The 12,367-nt window shown below is 44.7% G+C and overlaps 1 protein-coding gene across 1 annotated transcript in view; it reads left to right on the forward strand.

Annotated features, from left to right (window-relative positions):
- ABL1 (ABL proto-oncogene 1, non-receptor tyrosine kinase) overlaps positions 1-12,367 on the forward strand; it is a 178,930-nt gene that overhangs the window by 95,549 nt on the left and 71,014 nt on the right. The window lies entirely within an intron of this gene.

The raw sequence follows: 12,367 nt of genomic DNA on the forward strand, positions 1-12,367 counted from the left end.
ACAAACAAATCAGTGAGGATATAGAAGATTTGGGCAATATAATCAACTGACTTGACTTAATTGATGTTCAGTAGAACATTCGACCCCTAAACAGCAGAACACACGTTCTTTTCAAGTGCATATGGAACTATTTCCAAGACAAATCATTTTCTGGGCCATTTAAAAGCCTCAGTAGGCCCAGTGTGGGGCGCGGTGGCTCACGGCTGTAATCCCAGCACTTTGGGAGGCCTAGGCAGGCGGATCACCTGAGGTCAGGAGTTTGAAACGAACCTGGCCGACATAGTGAAACCCCATCTCTACTAAAAATAACAAAAATTAGCTGGGTGTGGTGGTAGGCGCCTGTAATTCCAGCTACTCGGGAGGCTGAGGCAGGAGAATCGCTTGAACCGGGGAGGCAGAGGTTGCAGTAAGCCGAGATTGCGCTACTGCACTCCAACTGTGCAACAGCGAGACTCCATCTCGGGGTAAAAAAAAAAAAAAAAAAAAGCCTCACTGAATGTAAGCTGATTCAATTTGTAGAAAGTATGATCTCTGGCCCGGTGCAGTGGCTCACGCCTGTTATCCCAACACTTTAGGAGGCTGAGGCAGGCAGATCACAAGGTCAGGAGATCGAGACCATCCTGGCTAACACGGTGAAACCCCGTCTTTACTAAAAATACAAAAAATCAGCTGGGCATGGTGGCACTCGTCTGTAGTCTCAGCTACTCAGGAGACTGAGGCAGGAGAATTGCTTTAACCCGGGAGGCGGAGGTTGCAGTGAGCCGAGATGGCGCCATTGCACTCTAGCCTGGGTGACAGAGCGAGACTCTTATCTCCAAAAAAAAAAAAAAAAAAGTATGATCTCTGGCCACGTTAAATGAGGAATTAGTAACAGAAAGGTATCTGGAAGATCTTTCAAATATTTGGAAAATAACATAATTTTAAATAAATCACGGATCAAAGAAAAAAATCAAAAGTGAAGTTAGTAAGTATCTGGAACTGAATGAAGGTGAAAGTGCCACATAAAATTTGTGGGATGGAGCTAAAGAGAAATTTACATAGTACAGATGGTCCCTGACTTATGATGTCTCAACTTACATTTTTCAATTTTATGATAGGTTTTTCAGGATGTAACCCAATTTTAAGTTGAGCATCTATATTAGAAAAGAACAGAGGTCCCAAATCAATGACCTTGGGGTCCCACTTTAAGAAATTAGAAAAAAATGAAGACTAGTGAAACCCCATTATTAAGCAGAAGAAAAAGCCAGTGTGGCCAAGCGGGGTGGCTCACGTCTGTAATCTCAGCACTTTGGGAGGCTAAAGCAGACGGATTACAAGGTCAGGAGATCGAGACCATCCTGGCCAACATGGTGAAACCCCATTTCTACCAACCATACAAAAATTACCTGAGCGTGGTGGCACTTGCCTGTGTAATCCTAGCTACTCAGGAGGCTGAGGCGGGAGAATTGCTTTAACCAGGGAGTCGGAGGTTACAGTGAGCCAAGATCGTGCCATTGCACTTCAGCCTGGCGACAGAACGAGACTCTGTCTCAAAAAAAAAAAAAAAAGAAAAAGAAAAAAAGCCAGTGTGGAAATCAATGAAACAGAAAACTAGTACAGAAATCATGAAACCGAAAGCTAGTTATTTGAGAGAACAATGAAACTAATAAACCTCTATCCAGACTGATCAGGGGGAAAAAGGGAAGATGATAACTGTAATATCAGGAATGAAAGAGATGGCATCACACAGATTCTAAAGATATTGAAAGTGTAATAAGTGAATATTGATCAGCAATCTAGAAGAAACAGATTCCTTGAATGACACAAACTGCCAAAGTTCACTCATCTAAATAGCCCCAAATGTGTTCAAGATGCTGAGTTCGTAGTTAAAAACCTTCCCACAAGGAAAACTCTAGGCCTGGGTTGCTCCATGGGTGAATTCTACCAATGATTTAAGGAAGAAACAGTATTAATTCTATACAACCTTTTCAGAAAATAGAAAAGGAGGTAATGAAACTTCTATCTCATTCCATGAAGTCAGTCTGATACCAAAACCAGACAAGGACATTACAGGAACAGAAAACTAGACCAACATCCCTCATGATTCTTAAAATTTTAGCAAGTCCACTTTAGCAAATTAACAACAGATCCCTGTGATCATCTCAGTAGATGCAGTAGATGCATTTGGCAAAATCTGATGTCCGCTTCTGATAGGCAAATTAGGAATGGAAGGGAATTTTCTCAACCTGATGAAGGGCATCTATGAAAAACCTTCAGCTTACATGATATTTCATGATGAAAGACTAAATGCTTTCCACCCCTAATATCAGAAACGAAGAAAGGAAGTCAGCCATCACTGCTTCTACACGGCATTGTACTAGAGGCTCCAGTTTGTCCAGTACGGCTAGGCAAAGGAATAAAAGACATCGAGATTGAAAAGGGAAAAGCGAAGTTGTCTTTATACTCAGATGACATGATTGCCTGTGTAAAACAAATGATGAAATCTACAAAAAAGCTACAACAACTGATAAGTGAATTTAGCAACTTGTAAGATGTAAATTGAATGTAAAAGCAGTTCTATTTGTATATACCAGCAACAAATTGGAAACTGAAATGAAATGAGTATCATTTACAGTAGCATAAAAAGTACTTAAGGATCCATCTGGCAACAGGTGTGCAAGCCCATCATAATGAAGACTACAGAATATCATGGAGAGGGATTAGAAGGCCTGAATTAATGAAGAGATCACTAAATTTATGGATTGGACAACTGTAAATGTCACTTCTATCCCACATAATTTATAGAAGCAACCCACTCCAATAAAAATCCCAGCAGGTTTTTAGTGAAAATAAATCAGCTGATTCTAAAATGCATGTGCAACAAAGGATCTAGAGTAGCCAAAATAAGCTCCTCTGTCTGACTTGAAGTCTTACTATAAATGAAAATAATCAGACAGGCTGGGCATGGTGGCTCACGCCTGTAATCCCAGCACTTTGGAAGGCTGAGGCAGGTGGATCACCTGAGGTCAGGAGTTCCAAACCAGCCTGGCCAACATGGTGAAACCCGATCTCTACTAAAAGTACAAAAATTAGCTGAGCATGATTGCACACGCCTGTAATCCCAGCTACTTTGGAGGCTGAGACAGGAGAATCACTTGAACCCGGGAGGCGGAGGTTGCAGTGAGCTGAGATCATGCCACTACACTCCAGCCTGGGCGACAGAGTAAGACTCTCTCAAAATAAATAAATAAAAATAAAAAACTGAACTTCATATTTTGTCCCCAGATCTGATATAGTCACTTCTTCCTTTGTTCAGTTAAACCCTAGACAAGTGTTTCTGCTTGTCTAGGCCAATAACTTTGGGATCTTCCTTGACTCTTCTTTTTCTCTCAAACCCTGCACCAATCTTTCAGGTACCTGTAACTTCAGAATCTATCCAGGTCATATCCACTTTTCACAACCTCTGCTTGTCCAAGCCCCTGTCATCTCTTACTTGGACGATTTCATTAGCCTGCTGGCCAGGGTCCCTTCTTCTGCTGGTATTTCCTTAGTCTCTTCTCCCTACAGCAGCCAGAGTTAATAATTTTAAAAGTCATATTTCTGTCTCACCTCAGCTGCAAACCTTCCATTGTCTTCCCAGCTCCTTCTAAATAAGCACCAGAGGCCGGGTGCAGTGGCTCACACCTGTAATCCCAGCACTTTGGGAGGCCAAGGCGGGCAGATCATCTGAGGTTAGGAGTTGGAGACCAGCCTGGCCAATGTGGTGAAACCCCATTTCTACTAAAAATACAAAAATTAGCCAGGCATGGTAGAGGGTGCCTGTAATCCCAGCTACTTGGGAGGCTGAGGCAAGAGAATCACCTGAACCCAGGAGGCAGAGGTTGCACTGACCCAAGACTGTGCCACTGCACTCCAGCCTGGGCAACAAGAGTGAGACTCCGTCTCAAAAAATACAAATAAATAAACAAATATCAGAGCCCTGGCAGTCACCTGTGAGGCTTCACCCCATGTCCCCACCCACTATAACCTCTGCCTTACCTCCTTTTACACTCCTGGCTGACTCTGTTCCTTCCACATTGGCCTCTCTGCTCTTGCTTCAATGATCCCCAGTCAACCTCCCTGCCCAGGGCCTTTGCACTTGCTGTTCTCTCTGCCAGGAAGGTGCTTCCTCCATAGTTCACTCTTCACCTCCTTTGGGTCTTTGCTCAGTTGTCATCTTCAGTGATGGCTCTTCTGATCACCTTATTGAATTTTTACTTTTTAATTAAAAAAATTTTTTTTGTAGAGATGGAGTCTCACTATGTTGCCCAGGTTTATCTCAAATTCCTGGACTCAAACGATCCTCCTGCCTCAGCTTCCCAAAATGCTGGGATTACAGGTGTGAGCTACTGCACCTGGTCCCTGATCACCTTATTTAAAATTGCAGTTCCCAGCCCCCAACCCCAGCATCCCCATTCCTCTTTTTTTTTTCTTGACACAGAATCTTGCTCTGTCGCCAGGCTGGAGTGCAGTGGCACGATGTTGGCTCACTGCAACCTCTGCCTCCTGGGTTTAAGCGATTCTTCTGCCTCAGCCTCCTGAGTAGCTGGGATTACAGTTGTGCACCACCATGCCTGGCTAATTTTTGTATTTTTAGTAGAAACGGGATTTCACCATGTTGGTCAGGCAGGTCTCGAACACCTGACCTCGTGATCCACCTGCCTCAGCTTCCCAAAGTGCTGGGATTATAGGCATGAGCCACCGCGCCCGGCCCCCGATTCCTCTTAACCTGCTTTTTTTTGTTTTTCTCCCTATCAGTTGTTACCATCTTACACAGTTTGTAATTAACTAGTTCTTTTTGTTATCTGACTTCCCCCACTAGAATGTGAGCTCTGGGAGGGCAGGGACTTTTTGCCTGTATTTTACCGTCATAATCCTAGAGCCTAAGATAGTACCTATTTCCTAGTAAGTACTCAGTAAGTGTTTGTGGAATACTTTCTTTTCCCTTCCTTCCCCCTCCCCCTCCCCTCACCCTTCCCCTTCCCCTTCCCCTCCCCCTTCCCCTCCCTTCTGTTCCGTTCCTGAGTCTCTCTCTGTCACCCAGGCTGTAGTGCAGTGGCATGATCTTGGATCACTATAACCTCTGCCTCCCAGGTTTAAGCGATTCTCCTGCTTCAGCCTCCCGGGTAGCTGGGACTACAGGCCTGCACCACCATGCCCGGCTAATTTTTGTATTTTTAGTGAAGACGGGGTTTCACCATGTTGGCCAGGCTGGTCTCGAACTCCTGACCTCAAGTAATCCACTTGCCTCGGCCTCCCAAAGTGCTGGGATTACAGGCGTGAGCCACCACGCCCAGCCATGTTTATTTCTTAATGACACTTCGCAGCTTTTCTCTCACGTCGTTCCCTCTAAAGTGATGTATTCTCAGTTTGGCCTGTAATTCGGTGCCCAGGACTGTTTAAACCCATGGGGACACATGAGGGGCATTCCTCTCCTGTGTGAGAGGGAGAGGGTGATTTTGAAAGCAACATCAGGAAGGGAGAACTGGCAGGGATGTCCTCGGCCGGATCAGTTTTAGAAAAGCTTATGTATGACATTGAGGATCTGAAAGTTGTTTCCTTCTTTAAAAAGATACCTGCATACTTCTGGAAAAGTTTCGTGTACTCCCATCTAGCCCTAAATATATCCCATTTTGAAGGTCAACCTGGAGTTTAACTTAATGATGGACACTTTTGTTATTTAAACAGTGATACAGTGACACCACACACACACACACACACACACACACACACGGAGAAATGTGAGTGTATATATATATGATGTATATTTCCTTATATAAAAGAGTAAATGCATTTCCAATTTTGACAGATGTTGAATATTGCCAAATGCCCCTAATGGGGCTCCTTGAGAATAGGAAGTCAGAAATGCAAGCACTAAGCAGGCTTAGCAGCTAGTATTCCTTTAGTGACGTGCAACTATACAGGAGAGTCAAAGACAGTTTTGTCACCTTCAGTAGTCAAAAGCTGCAGAATTAATTGAATGGTGCTCTTAGTCCTTAGGAGACTTGTATGCACCCTCATGTGTATGCAGCTTACTGGCAGGAGGGTGAACACCCAGGGTTCTGGGCACTGTTTTTCATTAAGTTTTCTTGCTTGTTTGCTCTGAAAGTGATGAGATACAAGCCAGGTTTCCCAGTTACATCCAGCCAGGCCTGACTGTCCAGCTTCTTCATATGAGTTGCTAGACACCTGCCCCTTGTCCTGTGGCCCAAAGGCTCCTAAATCCCTTTTGTGAAGTGTTGGTTGATTATGGATTTTAGGGGAAGCCAGTCTGGTGTCTGTAGATTAGCAGACTTACTCTTTCTAGTCAATAAATTGTCAGTGGTCATTTTCTAAAAGCCCTTGACAAGAAGCTGAGGAAAATTTACTTGAGACCTTATATTAGGTGACAGACTCAGCCAGGATAGCTCAGAGCAGCCATCTGGTTCAGCCTCCATTTTGCGGATGAGTGAGGCTGGAGTGGGGATGTGCCTCACCTAGACTCTCAGAACCTACTGGAACCCAGGACCCTGCCCTCCTGCATGACTTCTCTCTATCACCCACAGCTGCCTCTCCATGGCTACCAGTGCTCTCCCAGACAGGTGAAGAGAGGTTTGTATTAGAGAAGGACACATGTAGCGTGGATTTCTACCACGTTGGGTGACAGTGGATAAAGCTACTTGTGTTCAGACTTCTGGTCTGTATCCCACTTTGAGTCTCATAGGGCAGAAAGAATCAAGAGGGAAAGACCGGGCATGGTGGCTCATGCCTGTAATCCCAGCACTTTTGGAGGCCAAGGTGGGCAGGTCACTTGAGGCCAGGAGTTCGAGACCAGCCTGGCCAACATGACGAAACCCCATCGCTACTAAAAGTACAAAAATTTGTTGGGCACAGTGGTGCAAACCTGTAGTCACAGCTACTCGGGAGGCTGAGGCAGGAGAATCACTTGAACCAGGGAGTCAGAGGTTGCAGTGACCCAAGATCGCGCCACCACACTCCAGCCTGGGCAACAGAGCGAGACTCAGTCTTGAAAAATAAATAAATAAGTAAAATAATCAAGAGGGAAAGAAACCAAATGGGGCATAGATCACAAGCACTCCTTTAGGACCATTTGTATAATTCCCAGTGGCCAAATCACTCAGAGTGCAGCGATGGAGTCCCCGTCTCACAACTCCTAAGAGGTGCCACTCCCAGGGAAGCACCAAGCCTGGGCCTTAGCAGTGGACTTTGTGAGGAAAGAGGCCTTGCAGAAGGAAAATGGTGGTGGAGGTGTTTAACTTTGTGTGTGCGTGTGTGTGTGTGTATGTGTGTGTAAAACACTCATACAAAATTAAGCATCTTAACTGTTTCTATACATCCGTTGGATTAAGTACATTCCTACTAATGTGCAACCATCAGCATCATCCACCTCCAGAACCCTTTTCATCTTGCAAAATTTAATGCTACACCCATTAAACAATAACTCCCCTTTCCCCTCCCCCAGCTCCTGGCAGCCACCATTCCGCTTTCTGTCTCTATGAGTTTGACTATCCCAAGTACCTTATATAAGTAGAATTAAACGTATTTGTCTTTTTGCGAGTGTCTCAGTTCACTTACCATAATGTCTTTGAGGTTCTTCCATGTTGTAGCATATGACAGAATGTCCTTCCTTTTAAATCTGACTGATGAAGGGATTTACTTCTTTCATTTTTCCTGTTTTGTTTTCTATATGCCTTACAGCTTTTTTGTCTCTCATTTCCTGCACTACTGTCTTTTTTTTCTGTCGTTGATTTTTTGTAGTAAAACATTTAAGTTCCTTTCTTATTTCCTTTTGTATATATTCCATAGCTATTTTCTTTGTGGTTACCATGGTACTGTGGTTTCAGTGTGTCCCCCAACGTTCACATGTTGGAAACTTGATCTCTAATGCAGAGGTCTTGGGAGATGGGGCCCAATAGGAAGTGTTTGGGTCCTGGGGCCACCACCATTACAAATGGATTAATGCTGTGGGAGGGGGGAGGGGTTTGTTATCGTAGGAATGGTTCCTTATAAAAGGACGAGTTTGGTCTGTGCGCAGTGACTCACACCTCTAATCCTGCACTTTGGGAGGCCAAGGTGGGCGGATCACTTGAGGACAGGAGTTTGAGAACAAAAGCTGGGTGAAACCACACCTCTACAAAAAATACAAAAATTGGGCCGGGCGCGGTGGCTCAAGCCTGTAATCCCAGCACTTTGGGAGGCCGAGACGGGCGGATCACGAGGTCAGGAGATCGAGACCATCCTGGCTAACACAGTGAAACCTGGTCTCTACTAAAATACAAAAAAATTAGCAGGGCGTGGTGGTTGGCGCTTCTGTAATCCCATCTATCCTGGAGGCTGAGACAGGAGAATGACATGAACCCGGGAGGCGGAGCTTGCAGTGACCCATGATTGCGCCACTGCACTCCAGCCTGAGTGACAGAGCGAGACTCCGTCTCAAAAAAAATACAAAAATTAACCAGGTCTGGTGGCACATGCCTGTAGTCTCAGCTACTCAGTAGGCTGAGGCGATGGGAGGATCGCCTGAGCCCAGGAGGCGGAGGTTACTGTGAGCCAACATTGTGCCACTGCACTCCAACCTGGGCAACAGAGTGAGACCCTGTCTCAAAAACAAAAAACAAAAAAGGATGAATTTGGCCTCCTTTTCTCTCTCTTACCCTCTTTGCCATTCTCTCATTGATGATGAACCCTTAGCCAGATGCAGTTCCCACATCCAGGACTTCCCAGCCTCTAGAACTGTGAAAAATAAATTTCTGTTCATTATAAATTATCTAGTCTGTGGTATTCTGTCGTGGCAGCACAAAACACTAAGATAGAAAATAGTTCCAAGAAGTTGAGCTGTTGCTATAACAAATACCTGGAAATGTGTTAGTGGCTTTGGAACTGGGTAAGGAACAGAGGCTGGAAGAATTTGGAGGAGCAGGCTAGAAAAAGCCTGTATTGTCCTGAACTGAGCCAATTTGAGAGTGATTCTAGTGAGAGCTTAGAAGAAGAAAACTGTAGGGAACTATGGAACTTCCCAGTGATCACTTAAGTGATTGTGATCATAATGTTGATAGAAGTATAGACAGTAAAGGCCATTCTGATGAGGTCCCAGGTGGAAATGATGAATATCTTATTGGAAGCCGGATAAAGGCATTCCTTGTTATATATAAAACCTTGAAGAAGTTGGGTGAATTGTATCCATGCCCAAGGGCTTTAAGGAAGGCAGAATTTAAAAGTGATGAACTAGGATATCTGTCAGAAGAAATTTCTAAGCCAAATATTAAGGTGCTATGTGGCCTCTTTTAACTGCATACAGTAAAATGAGAGAGAAAAGAAATGATTTAAAGACAGAATTTATAATTTACGAGGGAAGCATAACATAAAGATTTGGAAAATTCACAGCCTAGCTAAGTAAAGAACAACAATGACGAAAAACATGCAGGGGTGTGGCCAAGTGACCCTCTGATAAAGGAATTAGCATGGCTAGAAAGAGTCCAGGTGCTATACATCAAGATAATGGGAGAACAACCCAGAAGCCATTTCAAAGATCTATGAGGCAGCCCTGAGAGAGTGGCCCTAGGCAGCTTTGGAAAATCAGCATTTGCTGTCCAGTGCTGCCTCAGGTCTCTGCTCACCACATTCTGGCCCAGTGGCCCTCAGCCACCCAGCCATGGCTCAAGCAGGCCCAGGTGCAGTTAGTTCATGCTGCTGCTCTGGAGGGTGCAAGTGGCAAGTCTTGGAAGCATCTATGTAGTGCCAACTCTGCAGGTGTGCAGAGTGCCTGGACTGGCAGCCTCCACTGAGATTTAAAAGGATGTATCAGATATCGTGGGGACCCAGGCGGACATAAGCCACAGGGGCAGAGCCATCACAAAGAGCTCCCACTACAGCAATGCCTAGTGGAGCTGCAGTGCTGGGGCTGCTGCACCAGACCCCAGAACTGTAGCACCACCAGCAGCAGCTCCATCCTGGGCAAGCTGCAGGCACAAGACTCTAACACGTAAAAGTTACAGCATGAGCTGAGCACAACAAAGCCATAGGGGCAGGGCTGCCTGAAACCTTGGCCTCTTGCCCCACTAGTGTGCTCAGAAGGCAGGAACATGGAGTCAAAATGATTATTCTCTTAACTTAATGCTGTTTGCCCTGTTAGGTTTTGGACTTACTTGGGACCAGTTAGTTACCCCTTTCTTCTTGCCTATTTCTCACTTTTGGAATGGGAATGTCTACTATGCCTGCCCCGCTATTGTGTTTTGGAAATAGATAACTTGTTTCCTTTCCCAGGCTCATGGCTGGAGGGAGTTTGCCTTAGGATGAATTCTGACTTGAGTCTCACCCATATCTGACTTAGATGAAACTCTGGAATGTTTAGTTGATGCTGGAACAAGTTAAGACTTTTGGGGCAATTAGGATGAAAGGAATGGTGAAACTCTAGAGCTCCGAAATAGTACTGTCACTCAGATTTAGATGGGGAGACAGATTCCTGGTGCTTCCTATTCTGCCACTTTCCCAGAATCCTTTCCCCAGGAAAATAGTGTTTTTATTGAGATATAATTTACATACAGTAAAATGTACCCATTTTAATGAGCAGTACTGAGTTTTAACAATGCATACAGTCATGTAACTACCACCACACTTGAGATATAGAACCATTCCCTGTCCCCCATGTTTCCTTCATTCCTTTTTTTTTTTTTTTTTTTTGAGATGGAGTCTCACTGTATTGCCCAGGCTGGAGTGCAGAGTGGTGCTATCTCAGCTGACTACAACCTCTGCCTTCCGGGTTCAAGCGATTCTCCTGCCTCAGCCTCCCAAGTAGCTGGGATTGCAGGAACGCACCACCACACCTGGCTAGTTTTTGTAGTTTTAGTAGAGACAGGGTTTCACCATCTTGGCCAGGCTGGTCTTGAACTCCTGACCTCAGGTGATCTCCGCACCTTGGCCTCCCAAAGTGCTGGGATTACAGGTGTGAGCCACCACACTGCTCTCCCTCATTCTTTTATTGTCAGTCATCCCCCCAGCCCTGGCAACTGCTGCTCAATTTTGCTTATTACAGAATGTCATATAAGTAGAATTATAAAGTATCTAAGCTTTTAAGTCCTAATGCATTTAAGATCTGTAAAAAGTAAAGTAGAGGTTCCTCTTCAAAGACTTTCCTCCCCATCTAATTAGGAATAAATAGTAACTTCTCTTAGAAGCAAAATTTATTCAAAGACCTGTGCTAACATTCTTAAATATCTGCTAGCCGTAATAAAGAAATCAATGTACTTTATATTCCTAGCTCTCACAATTTAGCCTAAATACTTGCCCTGGCATGCTTATACTGGCCCAAGCAAGCATTAGGTCATAGCCTGTTCCTCTTCCTTATTTAAAGGCTTTTTTATCTTTCTCAGCACTCCACAAGTTACTTCCTCCTTCCTTTGTTCTCCTCTGCCTTTGCTGCTTTTAAAAAGTTCCAAGTTACTAGCCAATCAGGACAAATACAGAATGTGAGGTCCCGTTCCAGCCAATGGAAACTGGACACAACGGTAGGGTGGACGCATCAGGTGATAAATGAGCCTGTCTCCTTTGTTCAGTGTATTCTGGTGGCAAAACTGCTGGCGAGTGTACCCTTTCTGCAGAAAGTAAAAAATGGCCTTGCTGAGGAAATTGAATTTATGTTCAAGTGCTATTTCTTTTTTTTTTTTTTTTTTTGAGACAGAGTCTCGCTCTGTTGCCCAGGCTGGAGTGCAGTGGCGCAATCTTGGCTCACTACAAGCTCCGCCTCCCAGGTTCACGCCATTCTCCTGCCTCAGCCTCCCGAGTAGCTGGGACTACAGGCGCCCGCCACCTCGCCCGGCTAGTTTTTTGTATTTTTTAGTAGAGACGGGGTTTCACCGTGTTAGCCAGGATGGTCTCGATCTCCTGACCTCGTGATCCGCCCGTCTCAGCCTCCCAAAGTGCTGGGATTACAGGCTTGAGCCACCACGCCCGGCCAAGTTCTTTATGGCACCAGGGAACAAGCATTTCTAACAGATCCATGTGTGTCGCTGCATGTAATCAGTGGTTCATTCCCTTCTATTGCTGAGTAGTGTTCCATTGTACAGATGTACCCCGTGTATTGATCCATCCATCCACTGAAGGACATCTGAGTTGTTTCCAGTTTTTTGTGATTATGAGTAAAGTGACTGTAAGCATTCACGTGTAGGCTTTGGTGTGGACATAAGTTTTCATTTCTCTTTGGTAAATAATTAGGAGTGGAATTGCTAGGTCATAGGATAAGTATATGCTTAACTTAGGAGACACTGCCACACTATTTTACAAAGTAAGGGTGCTGTTTTGCGTTACTACCAGCAGTTCACACCATATGCATTCACACCAGTTGCTCCATTTG

This window comes from Chlorocebus sabaeus, chromosome 12 (genome assembly GCF_047675955.1).
Source record: "Chlorocebus sabaeus isolate Y175 chromosome 12, mChlSab1.0.hap1, whole genome shotgun sequence".
Taxonomy (NCBI): Eukaryota; Metazoa; Chordata; class Mammalia; order Primates; family Cercopithecidae; genus Chlorocebus; species Chlorocebus sabaeus.